Below are 19,108 nucleotides of genomic sequence, written 5' to 3' on the forward strand. Positions count from 1 at the left end.
GCCAGGGGACTTGCAATGACCCCAGCCAGTTCCTTCAGGACTCTAGGGTGAAGATCATCTGGGCCGGCTGACTTAAAAACGTCCAGCCCCTCCAGAAGCTCCCTAACTAAATCCTCACTCCCTCTAGGCCCAGGTGAGCCCCCCCCGGGGCCCAAAGGGGGCCCAGCAGGGAGGTGGCAGTTCTGGTCCTTACTGAGGAAGACAGAGACAAAGAAGTTATTAAATATGTTGGCTTTGTCATCTGGCGTGACAACCAGATTCCCCGTCTTGTCCTGTAAGGGCCCCACATTTCCTGGGGCCTTCTTTCTTCTCCCTATGTACTTAAAAAAGGACTTCTTGTTGTCTTTAATCCGGGAAGCCAGCCCCTGTTCCATCTCTGCCTTGGCCTTCCTAACCATCCCCCTACATCCCCGAGCAACTTATTTTCATCAACTCACCCTCTTTAAGGATAGGAGGGGCCATTATACTCATCTAGTCAGATTGGCTTTGCAACATCCAATCATTTCTGCATCCAACCTGCTTTCCCTGCTCTCTCTTTCGAAGCAACCCATTCCAGTGTTGACAGCACCAGCCTGAGACTTGGTTCGAGCCCAGACGGGCTGCTGATCTCCTGTGTAAGTCTTGGGCAAGCTGCTTTGTCCTTCAGTGCCTCTGCTTCTATCTTCACCTTTGCCTGACTTGTCTATTTAAAATGAACACTCTCCGGTACAAGGAAAATCCTCTATTCTCTACCTGTGTAATGACTAGATCAACAGGGATGCAGTCACGGCGCTGATCCGTAGTACTAGCTGTGAAAAACTAACACTAATACTACCATTCAAATTTATTCTACAGGATAGCCAAGGCATTGCTTAGCATAAACCTATGGTGAGTTTAAGATCCTCAATATGCTTGAAGCAATCAGGGCAGAGGTGATATCTTTTATTAAACCAACTAGATTTTTTGCAAAAAAACCCCTTCTTTAATTGCAAGCTTTCAGGCACAAACACCCTTCATTGGGCATTGGAGAAAAGATTGTAAAAGTTCTCCTGGGTAGAAATGCAAGTTCACATTTCATAGGCGAGTTGAAGCTGGAGGCATCAGTGCTACCCAAATGCCTTATTTGCAGTTTTTGTGCTCTCACGCAAAACTGAAGGTGTCTGTGCTGTTTTTCTGGTCCACTCTACGAACAGCTGCAGCTGAAGCATATATAACATGCTGGATACTTCCCTAGACAGAATTACGGCCTTTAGTTCAAGGAGAGCTGACTGCAATCAAGCTGTCAGGAGTTGGGACTTGATGTGAATGCAGATTGGGGTGGCCATAATAGGGGGAGATCTTCAGGCTAATTACATTGCCTTCGCCCACAGGTGCTACACAGGTGGTCCACAGCCCAAGGCAACGACCTAGGAAAAGCAGTTGGAAGCATTCAGCCGCAATCACTCCAGCCAGGCTGCCTGCTTTGGACACTGAAATAACCCAGATCCCATTTATTAATCTGAAGTTAACAATTGAGGGTAATTTCACTAAATGGCTCGAATCAGGAGGAAGAAGTTTGATCCCAGGGAAGAGCTTAACCCCATCTGCTTTCCGTGGCTTTTACGTGTCAATTTAAGAATAACCCCAGAGAGAAGGATCTGCTCCCACCGCGGAAAAGCATTCGGCAGCTAAACCCAGCGGGCCGGACACAAGCCAAAACACACATTCCTCGCAGAGGACTGGCAGCGCAGTTTGTTGAAACTCACCTCAACAGCTGCCCTCAAGTGTTTTAAGATATTTTGGCTTCTTAGTGATTTAGGGAAAAACACTGAGCTCCAGCGAGGAATGTGCTCTCATCCTTTACCTCCAGGCAGCTGAAACCAGGGGCGATGGGACCCACAGGAGGTTACACAAACAGTTGGTTTAAAACCTCTTTGTTTTATCACAACACATGTGAATGGGTAAAGTTGCGGTGGCTTTGAGGGCAGTGTAACAATTAACCCCAGGGAGAACCAGACCCTCTGCTTATTAGGAAAGGCTCGGTCAGCTGGAAACAAACAACAAAGCCTCCCAATTATTCTGTGCTTTGACGTGCAAAAAAGAAAAAAAAAGGAAAGAAAAGAAAAGCAAAGAGATGATGGTCCTAATTTTCACCGTTTGCTCTGCTGACTTCTACACTCAGCTGCAAGTCTCGGATGAAATTAGGGCCTTAGCCTACATTGCATTTATTTGGATTGAACCCCCTAAAGGAACTGCAACCGTTTTCACGTCATTTAAGGCCTCACGTGCTCTGCTACTGTGCTACCTCAATGAGCACCTCGTTCTGCTTGGTTTGTGCTCAGATGCTGCAGCTCCTCTCACCCAAGAAGATAAAGCTACTTCAGCTCCAGGCCAAACTTCAGGAAGCTGCAGGACGAATATCTGGGGGAGGTGGAACAAACCGCTGGCACAGGCCCTGGCAAGCACATTAAGCAAAGACCTGACTATTTCCATTAACTTCAGGGAGTGATGGCTTAGCCTCTAGGTTCAGATCCGACTGCAAATCACAGAACCTGTTGTCCAGTAACAGAAGATGAAGAGCAATGAGGAGTGGGACAGAATTAAAAAACCAAAACCCAAAAACCCCAAAGGACTTCAGGTGACTAGTGAAGGATTAGTGAAGTTAAAGGGATGTGTGGATGCTCAGGGCATCCAAAATCCACATGAATCATGCCAGTTAAGTTTGGAAATACAGGCTCTGGGATCCAGCCCTATGCTAAATTAAATTGGCTTATGTTTAGCGCCCTGTTTGTACAACATGGGTACTCCATGGCTAGGGACAGACATTACACACAAACTGGTTTAAGTGATCAGAAACTGGTTTAAACCTGTAACAGAACAGATGTTCACTGGACATAAACCAGTCTGAAAATGGCTGAAACTGGTTTGCGATAAACATGGTTGAACGTAGTATCAGACTGAACTGATTTGGGTCAAACCGGTTTATGCAATGTCTGTCCCAGACATAGGCGACGCCTAGTGGGGTGCATGTGCCCCCCCCCGAGAGTGCTGTTTCCACCCCCTGATAATGAGTTCTCCGGCTGGTAAGGGGGCATGGAGAGCGTCTGTGCCCCCCTAAAATTGGCTCTGCCGGTGGTGTGGCGGCAGTGAAAGTGCCAGCACTTCTGCTGCTGCCATGCCACTGGCACAATCGGCGACGGGCTGATGGAGGGCCCCCTGGCCGTGTCCCACTAGTGCCCCCCCCTCCCCCAGGCTCGGGAGGCACCAGTCGCCCATGGTCCCAGACCTATAAGTGCCAAAGATTAGATTAGATCCAGTAGAAAGAACATGCTCTTTTGTTCTTAAAGAAGCACCAAAGTCAAAAAAGATGTTGCCCGTGACATGATTCCTTTCTTTTTGGACAGTATTTAGAACAACTTGCAAGTTCTGTCCCTAAGGAGGAGGTACTGATGATGGAGTCAGGTATTTCTTTGGGGCAATCCTGTTTGCTTGCCAAGACTGCACACAACGTCCTGCTGATCTGAAGGGAGTAGGAATCAAACTAGAGGAGGCAGTTTCTCCGCTGACCCTCCCAAACCCCTTTCCAGCACAGACTCTGCCCCAGCGCCCTGGCACTTGCAGACACACCTCACAATCTCCAGCGCTTTGCATTTACATCCAGCCCCCAGTAAAACCCTTTCACCCACAAAGCCGAGCTTGCGACTAGCCTTGCACGTGGCCTGTTTTGGTCAGCCCTAAATGCGGGGGTACTTCACTGTTCCCTCATCCCACTTGAACAGGAGGCAGCTATAGCCCCCATGAGCACTGTTCATAGATTAGATCAGGGACTCTCAATCGGGGTGCTCTAGCATGTGGGGGGTGCCATGAGATCCTTTAAAGGGTGTTGCACACTATAGCGCTATCACAAAATAAATCCAGGTTTCCAATAGCACCAAAACCTTTCTGAGCTGTTGTGTTCGCAGTTCTTTGCAACACAAGAATTGCTCTACTATTTTTTCCATAGTCAAGGTATGAGCGAAAGCTAAGAACTGGCATGGTCTGGGTCTAATGAGGGGTATCTTGAGCTTCAAAAAGTGGAGGACCATTCCCTGTATTCTGCCTGGGAAGCCCAACTTGCTGGTTGGGTCCTTAGTAGTTATGCTTCATGCCAGTTTGCGAAGCCCCTCCCAAACAGAAGTCCGTCCAAGGCACATTGGCACTAACATGCTTTAGTGGTGCTCCCTAAGGCTGTTACGGAAAGGCTCATCTTTTCTCAGGGGCATCCTTCTTTGCAGTGCAAGTGTCACATGTTTTGCATCCACTTCACATGCCCTGTGTTTTACCTCAAGAGAAATCCTCTCTTAAGCTGTGCTAAGTCTTTTGAGATGCCCATCCTTTCTAAAACCAGAAGACAACTTCAGCACCTCTCTTTCTAGTGCATCGTACAACCAATTGATAGCCATCGCCTCTTACTCTTCCCCACCTCCTGGGTAGCATTTTGTCGCTGAACTCCAAGTTTGCCTCCTGCTGTCTTTTGGATCAAGCCTGGAGCCTTTCTGGAAGCCATGGTTTAGCAAGGGGCACGTGGTGCTTTAGTCAACCACAAGTTATTTGGCTCCACAAAGGAGTAACAGGATGAAATGAGCAGCCTGCCGTATTCAGGAGGTCAGAGCAGAGGCTCTAGTGGTCTCTTTTAGTCCTAACTCAATGAATCACCTCTGCATTTCCACAGATTTGGGGCTAGTCTTGAGATCTTTTCCACCTTGTCTTCCTGCAGGGCCCAGCCAAAGTGCTGCTGGTTGCAACGTGTCCACATTGCTCTTTCTGTTTTCATACCTGGCAGGAGATGGGTGGCCATATCAAACCACTGCAAATGCTGGGAACTCTCCCTTACTCTTGTTGTGGCTTGTGGCATACCATTCACTTACAGCCAGTATCGGCCTGAACAAAGACAGGTCCTTTATCATTAGGGACCTTTTAAACATTTTCCTGGACTCCTTCTTCCAGCATCTGCGGCTGACTCACAGCATCGGCCTGACTCAGGTTGTAAGGAATGCCACAGCCCACAGACCTTCCTCGATCGTTTGAAATCAAGTGGAAAAGTGAAAAGCCATGGAAGTTTTTGGAAAGTGCAAAGTACACCACAATAATGGTGGCTATGTTGTGTCAGAGGCCCCTGGGGCTTTCACAGGGCTGGCAGGGATGTCTCAGACCACTGAGTTCAGTCCCCTGCATTTGTAGTAGACCGTTTTCCAAAAGGATTCCCAAGACTGCCTAGTCTGGTCCCTCTTAGACACAGCAGCCTCAAAGCACCCCCTGCAAACCCCATAATGTGCCATGGGGAAAAGACAGGGCTGAAAAAGCACCAGTACTGCTTGGTCACTGCAGAAATTAGCTAGAGGCAGCAGAGCACATCTGAACCTAGGAAGAGGAACATGTCCCAGTGTGTAGGAAAGGCAAAAATCCCTAAACTCCATTGCTGATTTTATCTAGGGGATAAAAAAATCCTTACTGATCCCAAACCTGGCTGATGCTTTGATCCAGCACACGAGCTGGACCCACCACGCAGTTTTCCGAGTTCCTTTAGAAACACAAACCCACCCCTGCCCGGGTGTCACCTCTAGCTGTGTCCAGTCTCCAATAACGTAGAGGAAGGAAAGAGAGACAAACCAACCAACCAACCCCAAGACACGTGGAAACCAATAGTCCATTCAGGGAAAAAAAATTATTTCTTCCTGGGTCTTACAGGTGGCTGGCAGAAGCCTTGGAGCATGGGACATCCAGACGCTTTCCAGACAGATTGAGTTTCCATGTTAACCCCGTCAAGAGGATACCAAGTACATCTGAGTACGTAGTGGGCGTATATACATGAGATGCTTAATATGCCATAGCCTGATAACACTGCGCAGTAGCATACCGAGAAAAAACCACGCTAATACACTGCCGTGCAGTCGTATTAGGCTAATGCACAGTAAGTGTCACTAAAAAACTGTGCGCCGGTGCTACTGCTGTAGTTAATGCACATTTTAGTTAGTACTTCATTAAGCACATAGTAAATTAAATGCACAGTAACTACTGTGCGTTAATGAACGTGAAGACACTGGCACTGGCAGCCTTTTTCTACCGACTCTCAGCACGGCTCCAAAGCAGAAAGACTTTACCTTTAAAGCTGTAGCATAGAGAAGACAGGCCCAAGGCATCATTTACACTTAGGGAGACCACAATGAAAAGCAGCTCATGCAAAGAAATGAATGGAGGCTTGGAAATCTGAGGTGTTTGTGCCAGGTCTAAACAGGTTATGAACACAACACCCCTATTAGGTGCATGGTTAGGACTCCTTGAATTTTTCCAGCCCCAGAAGTGAGTGAAACCAGTCCAATTTCATGCTTCCCCCACTCCCCCCCTTTCCCTGTCCCTTAAAACTTTGCTTTCTCCTTGTATATAAAACAGCTTTTTTTGCACGGAAAGCATACGGACTTTTGAAACGATCGCTGTCACGACCCGTGTCATCATTGCCATCGCCCTCGTTGGGTGCGACTGATGTGTTGTTAGTGCTGAAGTCCCAGGAACTGCGGTGGTGACAGCTGCAGCCAAGAGATGCCAACACCAATCCTGTCTTGAAGAACAACTGCAGGCTTGGTTTGGTGGTAAAGATTCAGCCAGGTTTATTGCTTACCAGCACAGCCCTAACTTGGTTTGGTCTAACAAGTGCATCAGACCAGGAGTTTAGGCATTTATTTATACCTGCAACAAGGTAGTTGGCACACCACCACACAGGCTCCCCTAGACGGCTGCAAAGTTCCCATACTCTCCAACCCTCCTTTTATACAATGATCAAAACAAATCACGTATTGCTTGATAAAACACATTTGTTTGATAAAACAAATATCATCTGTATTTTGAATGTTTCAGACCATTCTGTACCACGGGCTTGTTTCATATCCTGACCTGGGTTCCTGTTCTCGTCTTACCATGCGGGCACCAGACTATCCTACACCTCCCCGTCCCGTCTTCTGGCAGGAGCACCCATCCCGTCCATGCGCCGAGTTTTGCTCACATAAGGAGTCCGTGCATCAGTCAGGTTTGCTGCTCAGGCCTACACGGGCCAGTGCTTTAGCCAAGCCTTTATGTGAGCCGTATAGATTGATTAATGGTCCAGCGAGGTCTACAAAAATAAAAAGAATTTCAAGATTAAAACTTTTGACCACTTCTGTCCATCTCTCATGTGGAGATTGGTTTGTTTCTTTTGGAAAAAAGTCTGTGAATTGTGGTAAAGTGTTGCTCTATTTTTGCATTGTGAAAAACAAAAAACCACTATCGCAACAAAACCTTCAATAAAAGCCCCAAACCAGACAAATAAAAACAAAGACCCCACACTCAAATTTCAAGTAGATCAACCGTTTGTCTCATTTCTACCCAAATCCTAAGAATTTCTGATAGCAATGAAAATAATGGCCCAACAATAACAAAGGATTTCTTCTAGGAAGAGCAATGTCTTTTCTGAATTGTGATTCAGGGAATGTGAGTTGGGCTCACTCATGAAAAAACCCTACCTCCGGGTTTGAGCTTTGGTAAGTGTGCCCAGAGTCTAGCAATAAGTGAAATAACTTACACTAATTCATAGCTGCCAGTTCACACAAACTTGTACTTGCTTGAATAAATCTCTGGACTTCACCGCCTGGGTCTCCAGCTGTTGCTGTAGAAAAAATGAGAATAATATTTAAAATTTACCCACTTTGCCAGAGTGTTGTGGACATCAGTTAGCATTTGTGAAGGCCCTGGGGCGGGATGCCAGGTTTTGTTACTGTTAAATAAAAGGATCTGTGCTGAAGGTTATCATCAGACAAGAAGACCTGGGATATAAAGTTAGGAAAATGGGGAAAAAAAGAGGAGTGGCTTCTTGTTATTACGGGATTCATACAGAATGGGACTAAGAGCATAAAACTGTGGGAATCTGCGATTTGGGATGTTAAGGCCCAGTTGCTGTAGTTCTCCTGCTTGCATACTCCTGTCTACCCAATGTAAATGAGAGGAGGCTCAGTCCCTGTGTCTTCACCTCGTACCCGTTTTCTGTATGTTCTAGGAGAGACAGTAATTCCTCCTATCGTCCATGACTGGGATACGTGCAGTTGCACCCTCTGGTGCCAGAATAAACGAGAAGAGTCTGAGCAGTTCAGCTGCAAAAGCAATGGAAAAAATTGAACCAGGAAGAAAGCTTTTCTCTTCTATGAAATTCCCTGAGTTTGGCAGCCTTGCAAGCCCCATAACAATAAAGGAGAAGGAAAATCCATCACATACAATTGTTAGTTTGGGGCTCACAAAACCCCAATAAATCAAGTGATGAATTAGCAAAGCATCTGTTTGTCTCCTGAATGTTTTATCATTTAATCGCTGCTCCTTTGGCTTCCAAAATTGGTTGCTAGGACTTTATTTATTCTGGAAGGTATCGTCACTTAAATCGCATGCATTTTCTGGAGTGCAGTCCATATTCCCCTTCAGTTCCTTTGCACTGGGGTTCTTTCCCCTCTGCTCCTTTGATCCAGTGCTCACCTCTGAGCTTTCACTGTGTTATCTGAGCACTTGCCCCATAAAATCAATAGCAATGGAGGGCAATCTAATATCACCAGTGCAGTCAGGAGCTAACCCAGTTCCTCTGTTCACACTTGCCAGAAGTAAAGCATGTCTCTAGATGGGCCAAACACACATTTGGATCAGAATCCAGCATTGAAGAAGGCTGCTGGTACAGACCTAAATTCTTGGTCCAACACCTTGTAGCACAGAATAGCCATGGCCTTTAGACCTGGAGCCACAAGTCAGAGATGCATGTCCAAGCAATCCAAGTTTGGGGGTGCTCAGAGTCATTGGGTGGTGACCCTTAGTGAAACTTTTCATGGCTGGTCCAAAGCACGGGGCCAGAAGGCTCCAGGTACGACCACCACCCCGTCTGAAACCGAGAGTCTTCAGCGCCCTGCTCAGCTGCTGAGGATCCTACATTTTCATTCTGAGCGTGTCCAGAAGTGCTTCAGCCTTGATATGGCCGAGTGCCTCGGCACCTCCTAGAGAGCCTAGCAAAGATTAGGTTCTCGCTGTGCTCGCTGCTGTAGGGTAGGTCTATACTGCAGCCCTCATGGCTGTGACTGCTGCTCCTTCTAGCTCTGAGCATAGCCACAATAGCATGAAATTCAGTCCAGGCCCATAACCTGAGCGTTATCCCGCTTTGTGAGCGAGTTTTGTAGACCAAGCTGAGTTCCACGCTGCCGCGTCTGGCCTGGTACTGATAGCCAGGCTAGTCTGCTGAAAGCGAATGTCCATGCGTCACTGCAGCAAAGACTCTGGGAGAGATTATGATCTAGGCAGGACAGACAGAAAATGAGAGAGGGGAAAAAACAGAGATATAGCAGAGGGCAATGAACATGGTTAGGAGGCTGGGGCATGTGATTGCTGAGGAGAGGCTGGGGGAACTGGGCTTATTTAGTTTGGAGAAGAGAAGACTGAGAGGGGATTTGGCAGCCTTCGACTCCCTGCGGAGTGGTTGCAAAGAGGATGGAGCTGGGCTGTTTTCAGTGGTGGCAGATGACAGAGCAAGGAGCAATGGGCTCACGTTGCAGCAAGGGAAGTTGAGGTTGGATATTAGGAAGAACTTTCTCAGGAGGAGGGTGGTGAAGTACTGGGACAGGTTGCCCAGAGAGGTTGTGGCAGCTCCATCCTTGGAGGTTTTTAAGACTTAGCTAGACAAAGCCTTGGCTGGGATGATCTTGGCTTTGAGCAGGGGGTTGGACTACATCAGTGTTTCTCAACCGATGGGTGGTGAACCAAAAGTGGGTAGCAAGCACATTTGAAAGGGTTGTGAGCAAGTCCCAGAAAAACATGGGAACGCATGGGTTTCCTCTTGCAGGCCGGCAGCATTCCAGCTTGCAAGGAGTTGCTTGGGGCAATTGGAAGCAGCGGGGGCACGTGCGTCTGTGCACATGCGCACACGGCTGGCATGCATCCAGGCAGGGTTGTGGATGCAGGTAAGTGTATGGGGAGTGGGGGTTGGAGGGCTAAAGCTTGTATGTGGGCGTGGAGGGGATGGGTGTTTGTGTGGGGGACGGGGGTGCCTGTCAGCACTAAGGCTGAGGCTGCATCAGGGTGAGGAAGGGTGGGGGAGAGGCGCCTGCCCCTCCAGTGGGGGGACAGGGGCAGGGGGGAGCTGTGTGGCTGGGCCAATGGCACCAGGGCAGTGCCCATATTCAAAGAGGCGGGGTGGCCAGGAGATGCTGCCTGGGGGGCAGGAGGGGCCATGACCAGGCTGCTTGGTGCAGCGCAGGAGCCCCAGCCCAGGGTAGTCGGGGATGGTCCTGGTCCTGGATACCAGAGACCTTCCCTCCTCCTCCCTCCAGCCCATGGCAGGGTCAGACTCACTCCACTGCTGCCCGCACGAGCCAGAGTCACTGCAACCACAGCCCGAGTGGGACGGGGGCAGCTGGGGAGGAAGGGGGCTGTGGGTTGGGAGTGAGGGGCATCAGCATGGCCATGGGGGCAGCGGACTGTGGGGCACCGGCAGGGCCAGGGGGCTGTGGGTCAGGTGTGAGGGTTATCGGCAGGGCCAGGGGCGGTGGGTCGGGACTGAGCACCACTGTTTACAGATTTGTCCCGGTACAAAAACGGTTGAGAACCACTGGACTAGATGCGACCTCCTGAGGCCCCTTCCAACCCTCATTTTCTATGATCCTAATTAAAATGACACAACCAAGGTCATGTTGAAGGTCAACAGAGGAGTTACAGATAGACCCCACATTTCCTCATCCCACTCAGTCCAGGGTCCTACTTTAGGCGTAGGCCCAGACTGTGTTCACCGGCGAAGCCTGCCTATACAGCAACGCCGTACTATGCCATTAGTGTTCGACAATGCCCTGAAGTCAGCTGTTGGCACTCTGCCCAGGTCTTTTCTTTAAGTTTCCTTTGAAATTCTCTCACAAGAAACTTAAAAAAAGAAAAAAACAGAAGAAAGACATCTTTAACCAAACTCTCTTAGAAACCCCCATGTCACCTTTGGGAAGTGTTTGTCAACTAAAGTAGGACCTAGAAAATTCAGAGAGACCAGCTTCTGACGTCCATCCATACCCACATCCTCCTCCTAATCTTTAGCCATTTCTAACCTTTAAGTAAGGTCCCAGGCGGTGCCAGCAACATGCTTTTTTAAAGCAGAAGCAAGTCTGTCTGCTAGAAGGACTTTAAAGGCATAAAAAGCTTCTGGAAAAGTCTGTTTCATGCTGCACCCACCATTGCAAAATCCTTGCTCTGCCACTGCTGGTTCTTATCAGCCATCACACTTTCAAATGCAAAAGGTGCGTCTAATATTAGCCAGGAAATGTCTTGGTAAAGACCTGGACTTTTTCAGCTAATCGGTATTAATAACTTCCTATGTTTGAAGACAGCCCATAGGAAATGCAGGCTGACTCATCTACCCTGTAATTAGATGAACTCCTCAAGAAAGTGCAGGTGGCTGCACCGCAAGGCACATTAGCCAAGGTGTAGAATATGCTTCTGACCAGAGGGCAGATAATAGCTGCAATAATTTCCTCCATTGGTCTGATATAAAAGAGCAGTATTTCTGACAGACTTGGCATCTGGTTGGGACTGAAAACTCAAGCAGCATTTTTGGAGTCACTTAAGGGATCTCTGTAATACGCAGAAATCATTGATTTATTTTACGCTTGCACAAATTACTGAGAAATAATTACACCCAGGATCCCACCAGAAGCAACGGCGATCCCAGTCCATTCAAAACCTGTGGTGTGCACAGCACCACGATCAGAAACAAAAATATTTGCCTCCTGTGTTCGTTTTCTGCAAAGTCCAGCTGTATATCATTTTTATGTATCCGAAGGATTGGGTGTAATGCAATATGAAGCCATGAATGGGATAAAGTTACATATTCTCCATTGATTTTCCATTGTATCCATTATCTTTAATGCTGGAATGTAGGTTACTTTTAGTGGCCGGAAGCCTCTTCACCCGAGCGCTGACTGGTGCTTTACGAAACTCAGCCCCTGGTGAGAGATAAAATCAGTGGTGAGTAGCTGGGAAAAGACAGATTTTCTCAAAGTGCCAGCTTAATGGAGGAGGGCTGGTGCACCCATCTGCAGAGCATGGTTGAAGAAAGGAGAGAGAGAGTAAAAAGAGTAAAGCAGGGAGCAGAAATATGAGGGGTTGGGGATGGGGTGGAGGGGAAAGAGAAGGGATGGAGCAAGAAGGTAGGGAAGGGAGAAAATGAGAGGACAAGGCACGGGAAGCAGGAAAGCAAAGAGAAGTGGTATCACGCTGGGTTGTGGGTAGCTAAGTCAGCGGCCACTTGAGGACCAAGGTGTTAACTTGGGTCAAGAGGATGAATGGAGTTGCGGCATCGGGTCGCGCCAGGAAGCCAGAAGCTCAGTTGGAAAAGCTGAGTCTTAAAGCTGGAGGGTCCGAGTCAGAAGGTGAGCCAGGTCGGGGTACCCAGGAAATCAATCCGGGGTTGGATTAGGAGGCTGACCGGTCAAGCAGGGTCTGAAGTCAAGCTGAATTGGCAGACAAGAGATCAACCAGAGATCCAGTAGAGGAACAAACCAGCCTGGGTACAGATTAAGCTCTTTTGCCGAGACACATCCTCTTCCAGATCAGGGATTTATATGGGAAGGAGTTAGGGGGCATCTGACCCTGGCAGCCATGCTGGCGTCAAGGAGGAAAGCCAATTGGAGGTTTCTGGCCCGCTGGGATGAGCAGCTGTGCAGGGCAGGCCAAGGCCCAGGGGCCGGGACACAGCTGACAAGCGGAAAGCAGGGAAGTGCTCAGGAAGTTGGCTCCGCCATTGAGAAAGCTGGAAGAGTCAGAACCACCACGTTGGAGCTAGATTTGACCCACCGCTAACTTTTCAAATCTCGTGCTTGAAGCCAAGAGTTAACATAACATAACTCACTCTCACAAGTAATTATTCATAACTCTCTTTCCACATTACATCTGTGTCCAAGGAGTGTGCGGTGGCATTTTATTTTTCTGGATTAGGAGAAAAGTTCATTTTCACACTTTATGTGTTGAGTCCCAAGGAAGCCAGTGTGATTATTCATGTGAGCTACCACCCCCCGCATGAGAAACCAACTCGCAGTCTGGTTTATAGGAGAATGAAGCCTCCTTTGACTGCAGGAGTGGATATAATCTTGACTCGAGTCACCAGTGGTGCCTCTACAATGTATTTTTAAGTTCAAAATTCTTCTGAGAATGGCCCCGTCATCTTCTGACCTTTACTGCTTTCAATACCACTGCTGACACCCGTGACTAATTTATGATCTACGAGTCCAAGCTGTGACCAATGCAAAAAATCTTTACAAAATCTCATCCAGGTTGGTTAGCACACTCTGTTGACCTCTGTCAAGAGCTCTTGTCGGCACATGGAGCTATTCCGAAATATCTCCATATGTGGACACACTTATTCTGGAATAAAGAGTGCCTTGTTCCAGTTCAGCTTAATCCACTTTTACTTTCAAGTGCAGACAAGCCTTCAGATCTCAGCTATGAGTGAATGCACACAAAGAATTGACTGCAGCAAAAGGGCAAACTCCATGGATTTTTCCGCAGTCGATAGGCTTGGTGAAAAATAGCAACGGAGCAGGCACTGAGTGACACTTAGGGCTATAACGTTGTGCGACTAGTGCAAGAAAATCTGCCATCAGAACGCCATGGCGGGGCCAGGAGTTGGTTATTTTTGCATACGCTGGAAACATGACAAGTGCTCCTACCCGAGCGGCTCTGCTCTGTCACCCTGCAAGTGCTTCACAGCAGGTGTTACCAATAGGATTTCTTTTTGCTAGAACCCCCAAGGGTTGACACAGCAACTCATCCAATGTGGTATCAAGTGAACTTTTATAGTAACCCCTAGGCAATATTACAGGTTTCCTCCCCGTAATGGCAAGGGGCTCCTTAGACATTACAGCAGCAACCTTTGGGGGTACCAGGTCTCGGGTCTTCCGCTGGGCATGTGAGATCTTAGTTCCTGGCTCCCCGCTGTTTGAGCGGGCACGCCGCAGCTGTGTCCGTCCTCCCAGGGTCACAGCATGCTAACAACACACCTTCCCATTGTTTGTCCACCACTCTTGTAACTTTTCTCATCCCAAATCATCCAATCCCCTGGCTCTGTGCCAAACCTTCCTTATATGGTGCACCAATCCCCTGGCATGTGCTGGGCACATTTCTTATAGAGAAACTATTGTGCCTTGCTTGCCTAGCACACCAATCACAGCACTCCTCTCCCAGTGCCACAAAAGGCGCTCTGTTCAATTTTGTTGATTAATTCTGGGAAGGCCTGGGCTGCCTGGCCTCTTGCCAAGAGCCTTAGCATAACTCAGTTTGTCCACTAGAGCAGGAACCCTTTTCTCAATTAAACAGCCAATTAAAACCTACTTTGGTGCTTAGCAACTGACATCAACAGGCAAGGCTTAGCTGCCTTCCACAATGGGAACTTAATTTGAATAAAGGGAGACTAATAATGATTTTTGAAGGCAAACTAAAGTTAAAAATTGATTAATGATTTTCTTTAAGAAGGTACGTTTCCCCCGGGTGCCAGTGCATGTGCCTCTATTCTTGCTAAAGCTTTGGGGTTATATCTTCCTAAGAGAAAACTGTAGTGCACACACTGTACCCTGCCAGGCTATATTTGAAGTCTCACTGGGCATATCTATACATGTGCATTTGCTGCACAGTAACTGAAATTACTGCACAGTACGGGCACTTGTCTATACGTGCATGCCCATACTGTGCAGTAAATATGGTGACTTATGCTGACTCGAGTGTAAATTTGATACCTGCATCACGCAGGTATCAACTTTATGCCGGATTAGATACTGCGCAGTAATGCATGTGTAGATGTCGTACTGTGCAGTAGCACCATGTGTGGACTGACTCGGGACTAACTTTAGTCCTGAATCAGTCCACACACAGCGTTAATGAGCTTTAGTGCCTGCATGTGTAGACACTGACCTATTCCTGCTTACTGCACAGTAATTTACTGCGCAGTAAATTTAAGGTGGAGTAAATGCATGTGTAGACATGTCCACTGTCAATATCATGTCAGGTTTTGACTGAAAGAAAAATCCTCCTCCTTGCATACGATGGAAGTTTGTTTCACGCAACCAGACTTCTCTGTTCCTCAGCAAGAAGACTTCTGAAAGGAGAAGTGCTACTGTCACACGGCACTACATTTAGCCTATATCTTTAAAGCAATTCGTAATTCCAGACAGGCTTCATAAACAGAGAAGGCTTCTTTGAGTTCACTAACTTAATGAAGCCCATATGGCTGACTCATGTCATAAATATTCAATCATTCCAAGGAAAATCATTTAAAAAATCTCCACCACACACAGTGCGGTTGCCTGCGTGGTCTAAAAGTAGATAACTAGCCACAGTCAAGTCTCTCATGCTCTTCTACAGCACTGTCAAACATCTTATTTGACCTTCAGTGAATTAGTTGTAAAAGAAGGTGTAAAACCATAAATTATATACACACATTTATGCAATCCTCCATATCCTGTAATTATGTATTGCAACTATGCTGTAAACAAAGTTTGCTACTGGAAACCTGCATCAAAGTTAGCTGCACCAATGAATTAAAAAAAATGCATTTCGGTAATACTGATTCAGAGTTCCTTCAAGGTTTGTTTTATCTGTTTTATACCCATGTAGGAACTAATTAAAATATATGGTCACAAATGTGTATGCGTTAGACAATTATATGCTCTAAGCGTTCGCTGTTTGCATATGGCCAAATACACACCAAACTATAGTACAAGCATTGCCTCCTAATAGGTATGACTGAGATGCCCGAAAAGGTCCTTTTTCTACAATGAAAGCTATTCTCCCACTGAAATGAAGGGGTGCATTTCAAAGCATGCAAGGTGCATGCAAGGTTTAGCATACCTTGAGCACAAACGTGGTTCAAAGCTCACAGAAATGTAACATTTGGCAGCTTTCCATTGATTTTAATGGAACTTGGGCTAGAAATCAAAGTTGCCAAATGAAGCCGATCAGTTGTGCCAGGATACGTCTCGGCACAACAGTTCCACTTCACCGGGTGAAACGCCTGTCACCTGTTGTCCTGTCCCTTGGTGCTGTGGGACAATGAATGACATGTTCAGCTGGGGCTTGAGGGGCCCAGTCCTGCGTGAGCTGGGAAAGCCTGTGCAGGACTGGGCCCTTCGAGCCAGGGGAGCACCTGCCCGGCTTTCCCGGCTTACAGAGACGCACACCCAGGGAATCTCCAGGGTGCACTATTTTAAAGGAGAGAAATTTAGGATGTCCTCACTTACAAAGATGCACCCCCAGGAATACTGGAGATCCCAGGGGCACATCTTTGCAAGCAGGAAACCCCGATTTTTCCCTCTTACAGAGACGTGCCTTGAGATTCTCGGGGCACATCTCTAAGTGGAGATAACTGGCACACACACTCAGAATATGAGGGCCCTATTCTGCATGGCAATTCCCAGGATGCATGGGATCAGGCCCCTCAAACTCCTGAAGCACCCTCCCAGAGTGATTGGAGAGTGTGGGCTGCTAAATAATACCCAAAATTTATTGCGTCCACAAATTTTGGGTATTTGTAGCATGACAAAGTGCATTGACATCTTGGACATCTATTTCCACCCTTGGATCAAGCTTGTATGATTCAGTGACAGATGTTAAACTTGTCCTAAGGGTCAAACCCTGCCCTCCCTCAACAGCTACGCAGGATGGCAGCAGAAAACACCAATGTAACTGTTGCACTGCAGAGAGAAGACACTGGATTTATGAACCCCTCTACAGATAGGCTAGTGCCCAGCCTGGCTATGTAGTGGTTATGCAGGGAACAGCTGCCTGATTTTCAGAAAGGAGCTGTAAGTGCAGATCTACCTGTGTAGGCCATCTCAGGCCTTCCACTTCCAGGCAAGAGCAGCTGGGGTCAGAGGGATACACTGTGGGATGCTCAGAGGACTACCTTGCTAGCCCACAACTGCCACACACATGCCTGTTGTGATGTCCCAGGAAAATATTCTAGCACACTTTATCCCACATATGTCAATGCGAGTTGCCCCAGGATAGCAGCCACATAGGTCTGTACATTCACACTTCAGCCCAGAACAAAATGGTTTCTCCCACAACAAATGCAACATCTGTTCACAACCCAGTGTTTCCCTGTGTGTGTGATACAGCAATTAGAAGCTGGAAGCTCATGGGCAAGGGGATGTTATACTTACACAAGATGCGGCCCAGCTCATTCAGGTTTACAGCTTGGGATGAGAAGGTGCAGTTTCCGTATGCCAGCCTGCCAACACACCAGTGACAAGAGCAGGTTACTGATGCTCTGGAAGGTGCCCCACGTGTCTGGAGGAATGGCTGCAAGTGACAGGAAGATATGGGTTAGTTCCTGGAAACAGATTAATAGACAAGATAGACGCATTTATTTTCTGGCTTGAATGCATCTACATGGCAATTCCAATTGCTTATTGATCATCCTTGGAAACGCTGCAAAACAAAGCTAATCACAGAGGAGTAGGGCTGGAAGAGACCTCTGGAGGTCAGCTAGGCCACCCCCCTGCCGGAGGCAGGATCATCTCTACCCAAACCATCTGGCAGAAATCCTTGTCTAACTTCCTACTGTACTAAAACTATGCAATCAACCCTGTCACACAGCCTAATCTGCCACAGGGAAAGCAAGGGGACAACAGTGGTCCATGTCCTAGTGCAGCAAGTGTTGTTAAAATGTGCTCAAGCGATGCAAGGAAGACAGCTGCGATCCCTGTTATAGCTAAATTCCCTCTTGAGCCCAAATGTGGTGATCAGTCTGACGCAGAGTAGAAAGGCAAGACTCTCCAACCAGGGACCTCAGAGTATTTGTCTTAACAGGAGCACTGGCACACTCCAGTCAAAATCCCCAGCCAATACCCAATGCATATGAGGATGGTTAAAAAATGCCCTGACATGAACAAACTGGTCTAACTGCATAATATTACATATATGGACATGATCACTAGCAAAGACAGGTGCTTGCTCTTCTCTTTCTTTGGGAGCTGCATGCAGCAGCCCAAAATCCAAAATCATGATCAGGTTGAATTGTAAAGTTATTTCACACCCAGCTCAACATGGTGAGACAGTAATGCTTTAGAAGAGCATCTGCTATCAGCATCATTAGTATTTCTTTTCAAGGACTTAAGTCAGAGTTTGTTTCCTTAAAGATCCCAGTAAACCTCATGAGTCTAGGTCAGCAAAGTAATTTCTTTTGGCAAGTTGATTATTGTTCAAAGAGCTGAACAACAATAGCCCTGTCTATACTGATGTGGTTTTAGACTAAATCTCCCCTACGAGCTGCAGCTACTGCTGAGAGGACTGGGTTCATTGCAATCTCACTTGATTGATTTTGTAGACAGATTTTCCCCTCCAAGGTATGCTCACTAGCAGATACAGCTCTATTGCTTATTAACACAATGATCACTCTTCCCTTTAGATCCTCAGACTGCAAACTCCTCACAAAGGGACCCTCCTTTCTGATGACCGACTGAAAAGGATTTAGGTTAGATCCAAAAGATATGTGGGCACCTAACGTTCATTGATCTGAAATGTGAAGTCAATGGGACTTAAGGGCCTAAATACTTTTTATTAGAGGTCTTCCTTAACATACAGTGGGTGCCACTGTGAGTAACCACTCCTGCAGCTGCTAGTATACAATTAATTCAGCCAAATTAGTATTACATTACCATCTACGAAGATCACAACCCAGAATCTACTGCAGCATGTGCGAAAAGACTGGATGATAAAACCCATTAGCTCTTATATGAATGAGCAAACTTATTAGTTTCAGAGCTGCGGGATTTTAGCTATAGGAACATCACACTATTGTTGAATCTGACTTAACAGTGCTTGATTAAGATGTTATCCTGATTTTTCAGATGAGGGCATTAAATAAAACCATGTCAGAGCAATGGAGAGCTCTCAATTTAGGAGGCCAGGCTCTGCAGTTAGAAGACACCAAAAAAAAAAAAAAAGAAAGAAATGCAGAGGTTAAAAAAGCAATATATTTTAGACGCATCACTTTTACACACAGCAGCTTTCAAATTTGTTGTTATTATTTTAAAGAAAATAAGCCTTAGGGGGCTCATAATGTCTTGAGTAATGTCAGAAGGAATGT

Source organism: Gavialis gangeticus, unplaced genomic scaffold (genome assembly GCF_001723915.1).
Source record: "Gavialis gangeticus isolate Ggan-Ray unplaced genomic scaffold, GavGan_comp1, whole genome shotgun sequence".
Classification (NCBI taxonomy): Eukaryota; Metazoa; Chordata; order Crocodylia; family Gavialidae; genus Gavialis; species Gavialis gangeticus.